Raw genomic sequence first — 20,843 nt, forward strand, 5'->3', positions numbered from 1 at the left:
AAAGTGGTTCTGCAGTTGTAAGTGTTGGTTCGGTACACATTTACATACAACATTGTGAAACCTCAAAATAATGTGTGTCAGCCACGGCGCTAATGGATGATTAATTATTGACATCTCGACAATTAATAATTCATAAATTAAGTGACATCTACGTTGTGGAATATACAATTAATAAATTGGACATTGTCATAATTTACACGTACGTGTGGATACGTATCATACGTATGCTTGCCGTGCTGGTATACGTACACAATGTATAGTATAATATTGTCGTTATATTGTCGTATCAACCATTGACCTCATAATTATACACAAAAAGAATTCATATCGGTTATGCTACCCCACAAAGTTATCGCAATGGTTTCGAATCCAGGATATTATTTGAACTTATGATATGATACTATTCACATAAATCTGACCGTTCATATGCCATAGGTGATGAATGTGCGGCGGGGTCTATATTTGGCTCCATATTATGTCATTCTCTTTCGGCTTTTAATTATTCAAAAGTTAATTACGTTTACCGCCGCCGTATTTATAGTGGTTATATTTTCATACAATTGTGTGCTTTCGATTCCATTTACAGATATCATATTGGTATTTTCTATTATATCGGCATTCAGGTGTAATTTGACACATACATGACACATTGATAAAAATGTTTGAAATATTGATAACTTTGTAAAGTTGAAGCATTTATTGGATTTTAATTAATATTTCTAATTTTATTTACCGTTAACATTGATTGAATTTGTTATTGGGTAAGGCCTTATCCAGATACTGGATCTGATCAGATTGTATCTTAAACTAAAAAACAAAACAAAAAAAACCGAATTCGTTTGGAACACATTTTCGATTTACAAACTAGGCCACATTTTGATATTTCTGTAACAGATTTGATTTCCCATAGTGTTCATGCTACCATGTAAAGATTATCTATGAACAACTGCATTGCAATTAGGAAACTGCAGCAAGTCACAAACAGTCAAATGATTAATCGATCGATATTGCAACAATTTTGTAACGGTTTATTGCAGCAACAGTCGCACTGACGATTTCCATATTACCGTTTCCTTCATATAGTTGAAATATCTTTTTTATTTTATCAGAGACAATTTTTCACTGAAGACTTTAAATTGTTTGAGAGAAGCATAGTTTTCGTAAGATGAGGAAAAAACCACTTTTGAGACAATAATATCATATTGTCAATATGTACCTAAATTGGTGTCGAAGACGAAATTGTGATATTTCAGAGCTTTGAAAAATTTATGTAGAAATGGAAGTATTTTTGAGCATAACAAGGCCTACCCGTTCACATCAATTCATTAAATTACGAAGTTCCGAGTCTTCAGTTTTGATACAAACCAAATACTATGTCGCCATCTCGTTTCATTCGAATGAAACGCTTGTGATTATTCTTAATATCATTGTGGTTATCCTTAATGACAATAGAAATTCGAACATCGTAGTCGGCCACCATAGGTTTGTATGAATTGTCAAATTTGATCCATAGAAACATAACCTCAAAAATATTTGTGTGTAAATCTCGTAGGCGACGTTGCCATATCTGTATGAAACATCACGTAGGCGATGTTGCTATGGATCAAATCATCGTGGTTCGGGTTGTCAAAGTTCGTGTTTACGGCTATTTGGAACAAACCTATACAAATATTGTGAAAACAAAATGTCCGTTGTGTTAGAAAAATTGTGTTTTAATTAATTTCATCAAAATAAACCTAATTTCGAAGAAGTGAGACCAAGTTTTCAGTATAAATAGTTTAATGATTCGTTTAAACATAGTGTACCTATCGTGAAATTTTGTTTTGCCTTGCAGAAGGAAATTAATGTGAAAAATCATTGTCGAAATCAAGTAATTTATTAAATGTGAAGCCGAATTCGTATTAATTAAGGTCCATTAAATATTCATGACGTGAGCTCATGCCTTGAAAACTTTAAAACACCATCGATTATTCGATCGAATTCGAAGTGGTAAAATTTTTATTTTGAACTTATAGAAAAAGTAGGAATTCTTTTTGCATCATGTCTTATTATATTAATTTTATTGTCATATTATATATGAAATTTCTGATGTAACAGAGATTATGATCGTGAAGTGAACGTTTTTTTTTCTTCAGAATATATCCACTTGATGACTGCTTGTATAGAGTGTTCCATTTCGGAGATGGTTCAAGTTTGTCCCACGGCATCTTCATATAAAAAATACCGAAAGTGAACACGTAACTCCTTTTTTGTATGATGTCCCACGGCATAAAAGTGAACTATATCCGAAATGGAACGCCCTATTGAATGTAGGCAAAAGCGACAATATAATTACTTTACCCACTGCGCCACCCGAAAGTGAGTCATTACTACATTGACATGAGCGGTGAAGTACCTTACGTCATTGTTTAGAATTTTCCATTTTGCAATGTGTGGTTGGGCAAATGTCCGTGACGTGGAGCCAAGGACTAAAATAGTATTTTTCGTTGCGAATGATGAAAAGTGAAATTTTTCAGGACTAGTCGTTTTGCTTTCATAACGAGTTACGAACTACTTTTTCTTGCGCCTGACGACCATAATGAGACGAAACCCAAATTTAAATAGAAATAAAAATCACTCTACGGAAATAAAAATGGCCGTCATGTACAAATCAATGTTGCACAGAAACCAAATAATCGTAAACGACGCATGGACTTTCTAGTTCAATTTTGAGTGTCGACTCAAGGCTACGTAAAATAATTTAGTGTTGCAAAAAAAGCAAAATGAGCGGATCCGAGACCGAAGACGACTTTTTCGATATTGAGACGGAGGCTGAGATAGTAATTCGGAACCTTTTACCTAAAAAATCAGCACCAATTTACGAAAAAGCGTACAAAAATTTTAAAGACTGGTGTCTGTCGAATAACACACCGTCTGTGGTCGATGAAAAGACGATTCTGGTGTATTTTTCGAAGAAATTGGGAGCGTTAAAATCGTCCACTGCATGGTCAACGTGCTTGAACATTCCTGTGTCACCGAAACGGAACAGTAACCTGGAAATCAAAGTACTGAGCAACTACACGATAAATATTTACCAAAAGTAATTTGCAAGAATAAACGTTGAAATGACTTTGAAATTCTAAGAATCATCTTTTGCGTCCGAAAAAGTTACTTTTATGGACGCAATCAACGGCCGTAAAAGTTACTTTTTCGGACGCGGTCATCTTGATGTGAGCAGTACCGAAAAAACGCACATTTCATCATTAGAGTGAGTGACGAAAAGCGTCGACTTATGATCGTCAGGCGCAAAAATGTTTTTTAGGCACTGGATGTGTAGATTCACATCGTGTGCCTAAAAAGGCATTTGTGATCGAGTTGTCTACAACGTTTTTCGCAATAAAGGCAACGGAAAGTCCTACTTTTCGGCACTTGTTGCGAAGAATTATTTTACAAACGAAAAAGGGGAAAAGGTGATTTTAGGTACTTGTTGTCTGTGTACAAAATCATTATCTGTGTGTTCAAAAGAGAGTAAAACACTTTTCGTTCGTGTACAAAATATTCTTCTTCATTTCTTTGTACGAAATGGACCTTTTTCGTACAAAATAGACTTTTGCGTTCAAAATAAAATGAATCTCATGGTCTATATTATCGGATGTTTGGATATTTCATTTGTAAAAAATATTTTATTTTTTTCAAAATTAGGATTGCGTTTTAAATAAAATCCTTTTTCCAGGAAAACCATTACGCTCTGCCATAAATACACGTATATAGCTCTGCCGGAACTACACATACGCGATGATCCGATTGTAATCCAGTTTAAATATTTTCCATTATTTAATATTTTCCTCGCTCAATCGATTCTTTAAAAGCCGATAAATCACAATTCAATTTAATAAAAAAAAATTTATTCGCATCGCCCATGGGATATTAAATATTGACTCAGTTTAAGACGGATTTTTCAAATGTATTAACGGCATACAATACAAATATTTGTTCATGTTATTAAAAAAAAAATCGTTCAAAATTTTCTGCCATGATGAATGAACGGAAATGTATACATAAGGAAATGCCGTCTAATCTACAAACGGGCAATTTTATCAACGGCTCGCCCAATTCACACCAAAATCTAAAATTCAAAAATTAAAACAACAAAACGTGTATCGCACATATACTCGGGATCAGATTTTATGGTAAAACGGATTATGAACTTCAATGATTTATGTAGTGGCGTCGATTTAAATAACCTTTGCTCTTGAGACCATTTTATTAAAAAATAAAAATAAAAAACTAAATTTATTCGAAGTTCTTTTTTCCCAATAACCATCTATTGAATCACCCCATACTCTCTCTCTCTGTTAATACGGCATGTATTTTGAGATATTAAGCGCCCTATAAGGGTATTAAATTCAAACAGATTTTGCTAATAGTCTATTATATTGGAAATAAAAGTACAAATGCATGTTACCAAGGGATCAGAGCAACGATCAGGGAGAATGTTTTGATGAACGCATGCATAATGCACAAAACACATTGCAACGGATATAAAAACGAGTAACATGTACAACGGCGCACGAAACTCGGATTGACAAAAAAAAAAGTTTTATTACTTAAATTAGGGGTTGCAGGGTGTTTTTGTACTATAAATATTTGGTGGTTTAGTTACACATTCGGGATGTGTTTGATTTAATAATACGTAACTCTAACTAATGTTGTCTAAATTGGAAGAACGGTTATTTATTGCATTCGTAAAGAATATAAAAAAGAGAATGTATAGACCGGTGAACATGAGACACTGAATTGTGTTTACGCTCGAAAAAATAGATAGAATTTACTGTGCCAACGCAAAATGGGGAAGTCGAGAAATGCGACCCACGGAGGCTATATCACACTGTACAAGACATAAATTGACGGAAAATATATTGCGAATCTGTCAAAACTTACCAGTCTGATCCTTACTTAGTTTAATTCTTAGTTTAATGATGGAGCAAATAAATATGAACTTTAAAATCTTTTGGGCTTACCGAGAACTCGTAGATTATTGGATGTATGATCTGAGTTAAATTCATGATGAGGCGACATAACTACACGGTCAATATCGTCAGTAACGATATTATCGTTTTTTAGACGATAGTATCGTCTAAAAAACGATAGTATCGTTTTTTGGACGATAGTATCGTTTTTTAGACGATAGTATCGTTTTTTAGACGATATTATCGTCCAAAAAAATTTCATCCAGGACGATAATATCGTCTAAAATTATAAATTTTAAAATATTTTCAGGACGATATTATCGTTTTCTTGACGATATTATCGTTTAAAAAAACGATAATATCGTTTTTAAACGATAATATCGTTTTTTTGGACGATACTATCGTTTCTTTGATACTTTTTTGACGATAATATCGTCCTGGATGAAAATATCCGCTGGACGATATTATCGTTATTTTCTTTTTCTGAACAATTTTATCGTTATTTTGGACGATATTATCGTCCTGGGCGATAATTTTTGGGACGATAATATCGTTTTTAATTAATTTATTTTTTTAAATTTGAGACGATAATATCGTTCAGGACGATAATATCGTTTTTAATATATTTAAAATAAAAATTCTAGACGATAATATCGTCCTGGGCGATATTATCGTTCTGGATGGTTGTTGAAGACGAAACACAAAATCTTGTAGATAAACACCTTTTTATAGACGGCAAATATATATTAAAAATTGGTTCATTTGGTTTTTTAAACACTGATGTGTAGGTGATTTCCTCTGACAATTGTTTTTCGATATTTTGGAGGAGAATTCGGTTCTTGCTGCACATCTGAGTAAAATTGAGTCCTGGACAATATTACCACCCAAAACTAAACGATAATATCGTCCTGGGCGATATTATCGTTTTTTAAACGATAGTATCGTCCTGGACGATATTATCGTTTAAGAAAACGATAATATCGCCCAGGACGATATTATCGTTTTGGACGATATTATCGTACAGAAAACGAAAATATCCATTAGATTTTCTAGAACGGTAATATCGTCCAGAAAACGATAATATCGTACTGAAAATATTTTAAAATTTATAATTTTAGACGATATTATCGTTCTGGATGAAAATTTTTTGGGCGATAATATCGTTTTTTTGGACGATAGTATCGTCTAAAAAACGATAATATCGATTTTGAGACGATACTATCGTCCAAAAACGATATTATCGTTTTTTTGGACGATACTATCGTCTAAAAACGATATTATCGTTTTTTAGACGATAGTATCGTTTTTTAGACGATAGTATCGTTTTTTAGACGATAGTATCGTCCCAAAAACGATAATATCGTTCCTGACGATATTGACGGTGTGGAAATGTCCTGCCACCTAAATCCATTTGGCTAGTTTCAGACAAATTCTTATTTTCTTTCATCAATGCTCTCTCTAGCACCGAAGCGAGTTGGCTCTTTAGTTTCATTGTTAAAGTTGTACGATAAAAAAACTTTGTTTATGCTGACACTTTGTTTGGTTTACGTCAGAGTCAGCTACTTACGTCACTGTCAGCTTCTTACGTCACAGTCAGCTTCTTATGTCACTATCAGCCTCTTACGTCACTGACAGCTTTAGTGCTGGAGGGAGTATTGCTTATATGGAATGAAACGAGCGAAGGAAAATTCTGTGTGGCTGTGCCTTCTATTTAATCTGTGTTGCTTCGGTTAAAAGCATAACGGTTTAGCAAAAAAAAAAACCAATGTGTGTTAGAGATGAGCGGGCCGCCCGAAATACATCGGCCCGACCCGACCCGACCCGGCCCGATCGGGTTCGGGTCCGGGCTTTGAAAATTCATTCGGGCCGGGTCGGGTCGGGCTTTGAAAACAAAAATTCGGGCCGGCCCGACTTAGAAATACAAATTTAAAGTAAGCCAATAAAAGCCTATAAAGCATGAAACACTAACTTATTTTATTATTTTACTTCGCGTATAAGATTATTGCAAAGCTTTTATGCGTAGAAAATGATTTTTCATTAAATTTCTTATAGTAAAAAAAAGTCGGGTCACGTCGGGCCGATGATTTTTTCGGGTCGGGTTGGGTCGGGCCGCGAAGAGAAAAGTCTCGGGTCGGGTCGGGCTCGGGTTCAAAAAATTGGATCGGGCCGGGTCGGGTCGGGTATTGAAAAAACGTCGGCCCGCTCATCTCTAATGTGTGTGTGACCTTTCGACTGCCATAGCTTTAGGGTATAAAGATAGAACACTGTGCACATGATGCTGCCGTGAGATCGCATATATATAATATTAGAACTTGCACTTATGCTGATATAAATTTCATTATGTTAATCCGTTTTAGCCATATAAATATTAAATATCTAGACAGACTACGGTGAAAATATTTTCAAATGGATGTGGAATGAAATGTATGAATGAATAAAAAAAAAACGGATCGTATAAACGCAGTTATGTAGGGGTGTTATATAACTTAACTGCGTTTATTTGTATGGCAAATGATGGTTTTGCTGTAAAATATTAAAATAAATATTTTATTGCGGATAACATTTTTTTTTATCCTGTGGTAATGTGTGCTGTGCTGTGCATTATTAATTTATGCGCATACACCACAATAATGTCGATATTTTATTTTTCATGAAATATCAATTTGATTTATGTTTAAATGATTTCATTTTGATGGGATGCTAGATGTATGTGCCGAAAAGCTCTTTTATGTTGATTGTTATCCTCAACAAATCCAATCACTAAATTTCTCTCTGTTGAATTTAGTTTTTAAACAAAATTGCGCGCCGCAAATGCATATTCAATCGAAGAGCAATCGTGAACCAAACTATATTGCTAGAGATGGATATGGCAACGAAGTTTTGCGAACGAAAAACTTTAAATGGACGTACGTTTTGCAATTGGAACAATAATCAGAGTTTACGCTGATGGGCGTATGGCTAACAGTCCGATTGCACGATACAGTGAAGACATAGAACAAGTTACATTAAACAAATGATATGAACCAACAAGACTGCAAGTCGCTAGTTAGACATCGGTTGCCTATCCACCATAGTTGTGATTAGAGCCATCCTTCCGTAAATATGTTTTTGTTTGGTGTTGGTTGTGACCAGGCCTGTTATCTGGAAACAGTTTCATAAATTTCTTTAAATTTCATTAAAACTCCTTCGCTTTCGCTAATTTCAATACTTTCATTTCGCAAAAAAAAGTTTTCTGAATTGAGGCCCTGGCAGATTTCAAAAAATTTCGCTCAATCTCACCAATTTCACTAAAGAATCTTACCACTTTAATGTCAGTTTTTGGCCTACACATTTTTAGAATCGATTTTTAACCGTGAAGCCATGATGACACATCTTTGGCCTAATGGAGAAAAATGTTCATGCGGTTTTCTAAATTTTTTTCCATTTGGCCAAAAATGTGCCATCATGGCTTCACGGTTAAAAATCGATTCTAAAAATGTGTAGGTCAAAAACTGACATTTAAGAAGTTTGGTTTTTTCGCTAACTTTCACTAAATTTCACTAAATTTCACTAAATTTCGCTAAATTTCACTAAATTTCGCTAAATTTCACTAAATTTCGCTAAATTTCGCTAAATTTCACTAAATTTCACTAAATTTCGCTAAATTTCGCTAAATTTCATTAAATTTCGCTAAATTTCACTAAATTTCACTAAATTTCACTAAATTTCGCTAAATTTCACTAAATTTCGCTAAATTTCATTAATTTCTCTAATAAATTGTTTAATATAAGTCCTGGTTGTGACAAATCCACCTACAACTATTTTAAAATGGAAGACACTGCTCCATCGACCATTAATATTTATCAATATTGATTTTCCACTTAGAACATTGAAGGCTCAAGGGCCTGTTTCCATTTAAATCTATTAAATATAGTTGTAAATCAACTAAATGTTTAATCCATGCCCTGTCCCTAATCTGTTTCCATTACGAAACGCCTGTGCATACGATTGAATTCTCCATCATTCACGTGTGACCATCAAAATAGTTCGCCGTTTTAACCATTGTCTGTCCACAGTTCCTTCCAGATCCAGACTATATTCGGATTAAATTTGGATGAGTGAAACTGATTCGCTGGATGCTAATGGCAGCTAGGGACGATTATCCGATAGTAATTCACGCCTTAAGTGCGATCGAAATTTCTCTCGCAAGTCTTTCTAACGCAGCGTCATTTTGATACAAGAAAGCGTTGAAATCGACTCGTTCACTAGAGAGTGGTAGCACTTTTTGTCGCTAATTGGCGGACACACTCAGACCCCCGGCTACACTTCTCACGTACTAAATAAAGTAAATATAATTACTGAATGTAATCAGACAACCTGTGAAACATACTGAACACCCTCATTTCCAGCATATAATTTGATCATCAAAATCGAAACCGAAATACATGTCGTTGTTCGCAAATCTTTGCAAATGCAATAAAAAGGAAGGCAAAGAAAAATGGCATATTTCTCTTATTTCCCTTGTATATTATTGGGAATATTATTATTTTTCCTAGTCTTTTCAATGCGATCTTCAATATTCTCTGTTTTTATGTTATTACTTTTTCGCCATAATGCCATTCAATGTTCCATTCGTAGCGATTTTGATACGCGTGGTTTTCGTATTATATATACATGGTACAATATAATAGTCTCCTCTCACTCTCTGTACGTGACATTTTTGAAATTTCATTATAGGTAAGGATTTTCATCATAAGAACAGATCGAAATCGAATCAACTTTTCTTTATATGATTTGGGGCAGACAAACACATACGTAATCAAGTAGAAATTGAAAATACCCTTGCGCGTGATAAATAAAGTAAAAATAAATATTTTATTCTCTCAAAATCTTTCCAATTTTTCTAATATTATATTTTTGGGACATAAATATAAATATGGTTGTGTTGGTTGGTAGTCGCTGTTTTTTTTTTATGCCACCTGTTATGAAAAAAGGTGTGACGGTCATTGGCTTTGACGTGATTTTTTTTTTATTTTATTTAATAGGTCTGGATTCCAGACTCTGGAATACGTTATAATCTATAATCTCGTGCTGAGAGCAGGCTAGGTAATTCTTTTACATCTGGAGTCATAAAAATAGCTGTGTTGTCAATTTAAATCACTTTCGTAATTAATAAGAAGGCCAATTGGTGCAGGTTTAAAATTAGGTAGATGCCTAGCAATGCCTCATTTCGTTGATGACATTCCCAACTAAATCGTTTGGTTCGCTATGAAATAGCTCTTAGGTCATTCTCGCTTAAGAATAATAAAAAAAGGAATTCGCAGAAGAGGGAAATCCGACACATTTTCAGATGAAGAGTTGTTGTATTGTAGTTCGTAATTGACATGAATTTCGTTCAAAAAATGAAGGTATAGATTTCTGAATTTTTGCTAGATACGCATACGCGACTTGTAACCTTGCTTGTAACGAAATACTAAAACACTAAATCTAGATGGTCGTTTGTTAGACTAAGTTTATGTGGAAACAATTACTATACACAACAACTCCCAAATCAGGAAATAAGTCGGACTGCAACACAAATGATCTATTTTGAAGTACTTATGTTTGAAGTATTAAAACGTCGTATAATGTTGGTATAGCATTGTGGAGTAAATAGGAATTATTGTATTGAAATCGTTATAATTCCATGACACAGTAATTTCATTCTTTACAGGACGTATTTTCAAGAAATTAGTTGTCGGAATTTAGTAGCTCGTTTGACCATTGTTTCGATCTGAGAGAAAATCTGATCAGGCCATGGTGCCAGTGGTCATTGATACAATGCACGCAAACAAGTCTAGTGAATTACTTTCGAAATTCAATTCAATTCACCCTTGCAGACTCGTGGCGGACAACTGCAACAAATATATAGATACATCGAAAATCGGTCCTGATTCATTCTGATTACGATAGTTGAATGAGTGCATAGTGCAAAGCTCTTACATGAGAGTGTAACTTTTCGATACAATAACCGAAACTAGCTTAGAAACTCTGCTTTTCTTTACTTAGATACCACATATTCTCAACCCACAAGATCCACTGCCGTATATGTAAATATTTTTAGAGATTTCGTACGACATTTTTGCACATGACTCGTGTAACAGGCGAGACGTAACAGACAGTGCCGCCACTGTATATGTAATATTAAAATATTACATTGAAACATCTGTAATAGATGGATTGTATTTGTGGGCTGAATAAGAACAGTTAAAACGTGAAAAAAATTTTAAGGCATTTTGGTTGAGTGTTGACAAATAACTGATCGTTATTCGTGTATTAAACTTTTGTCATCCAATTATTCTTGTGTATTGAACAACCCATTCATAGCTAACATCAAAATACGGGAATAATTCACCTCACAACAGACAAATTAATTGAGATGAAAAACAATTGCATTGGCTCTAATTTGCCTGGCCGCCTGACTGGTGGGAAAAATCTATGTGTCTGCTATAGTTATTCATGTATCATTCTCGACGTACAAACTATATATATATAGAGCAGTCGAAACCAACCTCGAAATTTTGTGCATTCAACATTTTAGTGTCATACACCAGAACGTATCCTAGTTGCAACCATAACATTCAATGGTAAATAATTTAAACAATTTGACTCTCCCAACAAACAAAATTTAACGAATTTTTTGTATTACAAAGACAAATAGAAAACAATGTTAATAATGAAAATTAAATTACATTTCAAATGAATAAAATATAATTAGTTGCCGTATTGTTTCAATGCGTATTATGCATTGCATATACATTATAATTCGCTTCGGTGTGTATATATATACTATACTATGTGCGTAGGATAAATACCGTATTCATACTCACATGATGTAATTGATCAGATTCACAATATATATTATTAACAATATTTAATTTCCATTTCGTATGTAAACACATTTGAAATTATGATAAATTGTACATGGCACAATGCATCAGCAACTAATTTTATGCGGGCTCATACCCAGATACACGTAGCTCCAAATATAAAATGCTATTTATTTGTGATTAAAAACAATATTAAACAATCATTGCTGGTAATTGGTAGATACATACAGTACAAACAGTACGTACACTCATATAATGACATGTCACTTAAACTTATCTATTTGACGATCTTATTAGTTCTACCAACACTAGTTTGACAATATAACTATCCTCCACAATAGTGTCGTATTATTAACGGGTACGCAATTAACTGGGTATAAGTGATTCTAAGCAGAAAATATAAAATTATCTTTAAAGAGGCGAACGCAATATTCGGTGCTGGTTATAACTAAAAATTATGTTAAATAAATATTAATTGAGATTTATGTGCGACGGATTGTGAAGTCGGTGTCACTATAAATAAAATTCCGAGAAATTTTGCGCCGAGAAAAATGAAAAAATTTTAAGAAATCGTCTTCCGAAATCAATTTGAAAATTGAGACAATCGCATTTCATATTAAGTCGTCTTGTTTATTAAAATGCACACGATTGCTATGTGTGGACACACGTTCATTCGAAGAATAGTTAGGTAAACCACTGATCGCTGCCACGCAGATTATTGGGGCTCCATTCTCATCGAGCTCAGTGATTTTATGTTTTCTTTAAGAAGTAACAAGTCAGAGTCCAAAGTAAAACAAGAGTCCGTAGACTAGTGCTCCGTATATAAGATCACCTAAATTAATGTACGACATATATGGGTAATTCCATGGTTAGTTGCGTTACAAATTTCGTTATCTGCGAGTTATAAAGTTAATTGTGTTGGCTATGTTTTGCGGTAACAAAGCAGTTTATAAATTTTCTAATACTCAGGAGACATAGGGCTTTCATACCAACAAGAATTGGAATTTATTTTTAGCCTGCGAAGTGTGACTTGTGTGATCGCAAAAGTCGGCGGTTAGTTGCGTTACACGTTTGTGACTTTTCGAAATATTTTCACCAAATAAAAACTAATTTAAGTAAACTTTTTTTCCCTGAAAGCTATGGTCAATACGCGCAGTTTAAGCTCAATATGAGGTTGGTAACCCAAAATTTGGGAGAGATATGTCTAAAAAAGTGATATTTTTCGGAGGTCATAAATAGCCAGCAATTTTTTTTTTCACAATTGGTGGTTGTTACCCCACAGAAAATGTTGCTTTGGCTCAAAACCGGTTAAAAAAGTTGTTACAAAATTTTTCGAGATAACCTCGACGAGTTAAAATTCGAGGATGACTTTTATCACCGCTGGAAAGCTGTTTTCACCTACTTTAGTCACCCAACTAACCTGATTGACTCAAAGTTATTTTTCTCGTGAAGTCATATGCTGTAGCTTTCGAATGACACCGATTTTCAGTTTTTATTTGAAAAAATGTAATTTCGGCAACGCTTGGGTTGAAGTGATTTTACCTTACTTCAAAGCAGAATGAACCAAAAAACTTCAAAAAATTTAATTTCGTGTCATTTGGAGCAATTGTGGAATTATAGCGTTCACATCTACAGGAAAGCAAATTTACAAAAATCATTTGAGATTTATTGAGAATATCTCGGAATGTCAAATACAAACGACCACTTTTTGGTCATATCTCCCCGAGACCACATTTTACAATGACCTCATATTGGTGTCAAACTACGCGTCTTGTCAATAGCTTTCAGCAAAAAAAAAGTTTAGTGAAATCGGTTCAGGTTTCGTGAAATAAACTAGAATTTTCAAAAATTTGCTAAAAACACGCATAGATTTGTATGGTGGTATCTCCCCGAGAGTTTTGGCCACCAACCTAATATGGGGCTTAAACGACGCGTCTGGTCAACTGCTTTCAAGGAAAAAAAAGTTTGCTGAAATCGCATTTCAATTGGTGAAAATATTTCGAACAGTCACAAATTAGCTGGAATTACCCATATACAGCATTTAACGTTAGTTTTGAAAGCAATAAATTTTTAGATTAATTCTTTACTTAATTAAAAACATTTTTTACATCCTTCAGTCATCTGCTATCGACAACACAGTCAAGAATAAGCGATTAGATCTGGTCAGCATAGTCATATAGCTTGTGGAATGTATGACACAAATATTGAAGTAATAGATTTTGAGCAAACACTACTGTAAACTAAAAGAAGTAAGAACTAGAGAAGTAACAGATTAGATGTTTTGGTTGAAATACTTTTTCAGTTTGTAAAGGGCGAAGTAAAAGGGTAAAATCTGTCATTTTAATGTTCAAACAGAATTTATTTTGTGGAAGAAGCAACGTCGAAAGCTACTTTTATTAGAACCATAAAGATACTTTGGAGAAAAAGCAGAAAATTATGTCATCACGTAATCGACTATTACTTTTAAATGGGAAAAATAATGGAAATGGAACTTTTTGTGTGAAATGAACCGATCCAAGGCGAAGCCGAACACGCAAAGAACTATTTTCGTCAATTGTCTCATTGACAAGTGAATATTTCAACCATTTCAAAGCTTTATCCCTGTTTTTCTTTTGGAGTTTTTAACTGTTACATATGATCAGTGAATAATAATATCAGTCGGATATTAAGTAGTTAGTCAAAAAAAAAGAATTAAAGGAATGCTTGACACCTCTACTCAAACATTGGATCGATGAAGCCACTTGATGATGCCATTTTCTCCAATGTGATTCTTTACTTGCAAAAAAATGTTCGACGTTCGTCATGCTCATGTTCAAATATTGAAAAAGTCTGTCGTTTGGCTAGACGAAGTGACTGAAAAATAAATTGCCCACCAATGACTTGAATAACTTTTTTTCTTAATTAAATGTTGCATGAAAGAAAAGTTTCCATTTACTCACTTTGAGACGAAATTGTTTCAATTTTATAATTTAAGACATTATTACACACCCGTATTATACCTACATGTTATCGATGTCAGTTATGGTCGATATTTCTGTTAAATGATGAAAAATTGACTTTCTACATCGACTGTGACGATTTATCTGAACATTTTGTGCGGACGAATTTTCGTTTTATTAAATAAAAAAAGGTGACAAAAGACCCCTACGGTTTCCAGTTATTTATTTCAAAACATTGCATTCGTACTACTACACAGAGAAAAAAGTCGGATTAAATGTTTAATCTTTGGAAAGATTACGAACATTTTAAATTTCTCTAAAGATTTCATTTCAATCTTTTTTCAAAGATTACAAAAATTAAATCTTTCAATAGATTACGTTTTGGATTAAAATGGCTAAAATTGATAGTACCAGTGAGAAGTGAAGTTAAATATAGAAATTTTTGCCACGAAATTTTTTTTTTCAAAGAACGTTGTTATGGTTATGGTTATGGTGTAATTTTTTGTCATATGTTAGCGATTCAAAGTAAAACTAAATGAGAATTTATTGAGAATATCTCGGAATGTCAAATACAAACGACCACTTTTTGGTCATATCTCCCCGAGACCACATTTTACAATGACCTCATATTGGTGTCAAACTACGCGTCTTGTCAATAGCTTTCAGCAAAAAAAAAGTTTAGTGAAATCGGTTCAGTTTCGTGAAATAAACTAGAATTTTCAAAAATTTGCTAAAAACACGCATAGATTTGTATGGTGGTATCTCCCCGAGAGTTTTGCCACCAACCTAATATGGGCTTAAACGACGCGTCTGGTCAACTGCTTTCAAGGAAAAAAAAGTTTGCTGAAATCGCATTTCAATTGGTGAAAATATTTCGAACAGTCACAAATTAGCTGGAATTACCCATATACAGCATTTAACGTTAGTTTTGAAAGCAATAAATTTTTAGATTAATTCTTTACTTAATTAAAAACATTTTTTACATCCTTCAGTCATCTGCTATCGACAACACAGTCAAGAATAAGCGATTAGATCTGGTCAGCATAGTCATATAGCTTGTGGAATGTATGACACAAATATTGAAGTAATAGATTTTGAGCAAACACTACTGTAAACTAAAAGAAGTAAGAACTAGAGAAGTAACAGATTAGATGTTTTGGTTGAAATACTTTTTCAGTTTGTAAAGGGCGAAGTAAAAGGGTAAAATCTGTCATTTTAATGTTCAAACAGAATTTATTTTGTGGAAGAAGCAACGTCGAAAGCTACTTTTATTAGAACCATAAAGATACTTTGGAGAAAAAGCAGAAAATTATGTCATCACGTAATCGACTATTACTTTTAAATGGGAAAAATAATGGAAATGGAACTTTTTGTGTGAAATGAACCGATCCAAGGCGAAGCCGAACACGCAAAGAACTATTTTCGTCAATTGTCTCATTGACAAGTGAATATTTCAACCATTTCAAAGCTTTATCCCTGTTTTTCTTTTGGAGTTTTTAACTGTTACATATGATCAGTGAATAATAATATCAGTCGGATATTAAGTAGTTAGTCAAAAAAAAAGAATTAAAGGAATGCTTGACACCTCTACTCAAACATTGGATCGATGAAGCCACTTGATGATGCCATTTTCTCCAATGTGATTCTTTACTTGCAAAAAAATGTTCGACGTTCGTCATGCTCATGTTCAAATATTGAAAAAGTCTGTCGTTTGGCTAGACGAAGTGACTGAAAAATAAATTGCCCACCAATGACTTGAATAACTTTTTTTCTTAATTAAATGTTGCATGAAAGAAAAGTTTCCATTTACTCACTTTGAGACGAAATTGTTTCAATTTTATAATTTAAGACATTATTACACACCCGTATTATACCTACATGTTATCGATGTCAGTTATGGTCGATATTTCTGTTAAATGATGAAAAATTGACTTTCTACATCGACTGTGACGATTTATCTGAACATTTTGTGCGGACGAATTTTCGTTTTATTAAATAAAAAAAGGTGACAAAAGACCCCTACGGTTTCCAGTTATTTATTTCAAAACATTGCATTCGTACTACTACACAGAGAAAAAAGTCGGATTAAATGTTTAATCTTTGGAAAGATTACGAACATTTTAAATTTCTCTAAAGATTTCATTTCAATCTTTTTTCAAAGATTACAAAAATTAAATCTTTCAATAGATTACGTTTTGGATTAAAATGGCTAAAATTGATAGTACCAGTGAGAAGTGAAGTTAAATATAGAAATTTTTGCCACGAAATTTTTTTTTCAAAGAACGTTGTTATGGTTATGGTTATGGTGTAATTTTTTGTCATATGTTAGCGATTCAAAGTAAAACTAAAAACCACAGCACAGCAATGTTTGAGACTTTTTTTTTGCTTTTCTTTAGGAATAATGATTTTTGAGTTGAATCGTTGAAAAATTAAATAAATTCTTCCATGCAAATTGGTCCGTTATACTTCTTAATCAATTGTACAATTAAATATGGGGCGCAAAATATCGTTTTATTATAATATTTTCCTACTTTTCAATACTTTTGCCAGGCTCACCTTCCTTATTTTTATCCAGATTTATGAAATATAATAATCATTTATTGAATAATTAAAAAAATGAAGAAAAAAAAATGTTGCCTTCGATTAGGATTTGAACTCGTTTACTATGATGGTTACCTCAGTTGGTACAAAGGTTTCGTTCAGAAGATTATTTTTTAATCTTTGAAAGATTAAAATCTCCGTAACAACGGTTCGAAATTAATCTTGCTAAAATTAAGAACCCAATAGCTCAATGGTAAAGTACAGGACTGGAGATACGGAGGTACCGAGGTGAAAGAGTTCAAATCTTGATCAAAGTACAGTGAACGACATCTCAAATGTCTCACTGTCATTTTTTTCAGAGAATGTCATTGTGAATTTGCAATGACACAATGAAATTCTCAGAAAAATTTGACAGTGAGACATTTGAGATGTCGTTCACTGTAAGTAAAAAAAAAACATTTAATTTCAACTAAACAAATAAAATTCCCAATTTCAGAATAAATAAAACAAGTAAATCTGATTCAATATTCAAATAAATGTTGAAAACAAATTTTTAATTTCAAAATAAAAAAAATTGTAATCTCTTAGAAGATTTCGATCTAATCCATTGACAGATTATTTTCGAAAGATTAAATGCAAGTAATCTTTCGAAAAATTAGATTTCAATCCAAAAATAAATTTGGTCCTATATGTAATCCGAAAAAGATTTAAATCTAATCCAGGATTTCTCTCTGTGTACCATTATGTCTTTCGGTAAAAGGCATTGCAATTTATTAATATAAATAATGACTGTCAACGACGCCCCACGTGTGTCCCTAAACAGTGTCCCTCCTGTTATGTCAGTCACATGAGTTCGACGACGACGAGGAAAAATCACAGTACATCAAAATTCAATTATTCGCAGTAAAAAGGAATAATAAAAATATAAAAAAAAAATAATAAAAAAAGAAATTGTTGGAACGAAGAAAAGAAACATAATAATGTTCGACTAAGTGCATAATGCATTCTGTGTCGTGGAAACATAATAGAAAATAAAATTTGCACTAAAATAACACTTTTCGATGTTATAGACTGAATATTTTGCTTCCAATTACTGGGGCCCTTCTCGCCCATTGAATTCGGAATATAACAATTTTTTTTCGATTTAATTTTTTTTCGTTCGCTGCTGAGGCACTTCTTGCCGGAACCATATTTAACAATATGCGCACCCTTAAATTCAACAATCTAAAATTGCAATAATAAAAATTGGTTTCTATTTGGTACACACCATGCACAACAATGGATTTAAATGAAAAGCAATAAAATAAATAGTTTCAAGTGTAATATCCCATTTCTGTGCTGTTTATGTACAGAACACACAGATATAGACTCGGGGAAATAATGTACGTTCATGGGATGGAAAAAAAATATTTAAACATATGGGATATGAGACATTTAGAGAAATTGGAATATATTTTTTTTTGATAAAATGTTTGACAAACACTAAAATGTGTAAAACGCAATATTATTTATTATTTTTGGGTAGTCTGGCCATTATCGTTATTGGTTCGATGTGGGGGAATTTTTTCGATTTAACTATGTATCTACACAATACTCCATATGGTAAGCATAAACACTCCAGGCAAAGGATGATTCATTCAGTTTATGGTTTCAGAAAATGTACGACTCGAAATGGTAAAAATTCATAATACTCGGTGCATCTGATCTGAATCAGCAATTGAAAAGCAACTTTTTGTACTCAAAATAATTTGTCCATTTTGTACAATCAACATGAAATTGTTAGCTCGCTTCTGGCAACACTGCAAACGTCAACAAGTGTTTTGTTTCTGTGTCTGAATTTAATTATACTTTTTGTAGTCAGAACTGACCAGAAAAACATTTCTGTTGACTAAATCTCAGTTATGAAGTGCCACGGTCGCCGGTAAAGTTGGAGTTCTCGTATAATCATCCAATAAACCAGCGTTTTCGTGCGGCTAATGATACGGTGCTCGTCATAACCTCACACTGTGTACGTGTATAAGCATACCAGTGAAAGACAGTGACAGCTGGATCCACCAGAAATTCACGACGAATATTTTGAGAACGTGTTTCTATTCAGTGAATTTTTGGACGCTGTAAGCGGAGAGACATTAGTAAGGCTTGTCGAGATTGGTACTCTTCTTAGTGGTGTGTCACTACCAGGACTCTTAGTTGCTTTGCCTCACTCGCCAGCTTTGTCCTTCGGCTGGTTTATGGTCTAAAAGTTTACTCAATGATGTGGCTAGGTCCTATTTTGCTTCTATATGAGTAAAGTGATCCGGACTATTCATAGAGCTTAGGCTTTCGGACTATAGAGTGGACAACGTCGACGGATGGATTGGTGGTGTTATGCCGCTGAAAGGTGCTAGTTTTTCCCGGCTTTTATTTTGATTCCTCGCAGAGACAGCATACACTCAATCAGTGTACAGCTCTCTGAATTTATATCCGGGGAATGTACTCGATGTTGTGCAAAACTCTTTGCAAAGGGACGATATGGTCGCCGTGTCGGGTCGTTGTGCTAATCAGTAGTGTGTCATAACCTGGACAAGCTGTCATCTTACCTTTTGCACCGAAGGCCCTCTTCTCAAAGGTGGCTGGTTCGTCAGTCTAATTTGGAAGTAAGGGCTTTTGGGCTAAATAGTGGTAAAGTTTGGCGGTTGGCCATTTGGTGGCACACTGTTGAGTGACGCTTCTGCCTGGCTCGGCTTTTATATTGGCTCACTGCAGAGAAAGCTTACGTTCGAACGGGCTAGTCTGATGAAATATGAGACTGGACCAGGTCAATATCGAGCGGAATGTAAATCACAGGCTTTGTCAATCTCAATGCCAAGGACTGTGATTCGGGCGACAATGTTGCCTTACTTGTTTTCATTAGTGTAAGGCCTAAGGGGTGAGACGCAGCCGTTCTCCCAGTGGCTTTCTGACAATCACAATCTAATGAAGCGAGGTTGACGCCAGTCACTCTTTGCTTTCTGCCCTAGAGATTAGCTGATCTTTTTGGGATCTAATCATAGGGATCAGTTTGCTCGCCTGGAGTGGCTCGTGTAGAGCGTAAGGTAATAGGTTGAGAAGGAGTTGAGGTCCTAAAAAGGGCTTCAAGATTTTAATGATGACAGGGTAGCACAAAGGATCCCATGATCTGTGTGCATTGATCAGAAATGATCACCCTACCTGATGAAATCTAGAAATCTAGGTCGCACCTGATCGATAAGAATGGAATCTTCAACTCATTTCTCTTCGATCACTATAGAAGTTTCATTTCGTGGACGTGCATGTGACGTTCTGTTTATCAGAAGTTTTTCTTTTTTTCATCTTTCTGCTGCTGCTGACCGTCTACCTGTACTTGACCCGGAGATGGAAAACGCACAGGTTGGTTGGTTTGTATGGATTATTGTTGTTTTTGATTCGGCAATTCGTCGATGATTTGTGCTTTTTCTTTGAGTAATTACTTGAACGCTTTTAATGGGCTTCTGTGTATGCACCTCTGAGTTAGGCTTTTCAGAGCTTCAAAGTTTCATTCTGTTACCCCTACGTGAAACTCTCAAACG

Source organism: Bradysia coprophila, unplaced genomic scaffold (genome assembly GCF_014529535.1).
Source record: "Bradysia coprophila strain Holo2 unplaced genomic scaffold, BU_Bcop_v1 contig_561, whole genome shotgun sequence".
In the NCBI taxonomy this organism is placed as follows: domain Eukaryota; kingdom Metazoa; phylum Arthropoda; class Insecta; order Diptera; family Sciaridae; genus Bradysia; species Bradysia coprophila.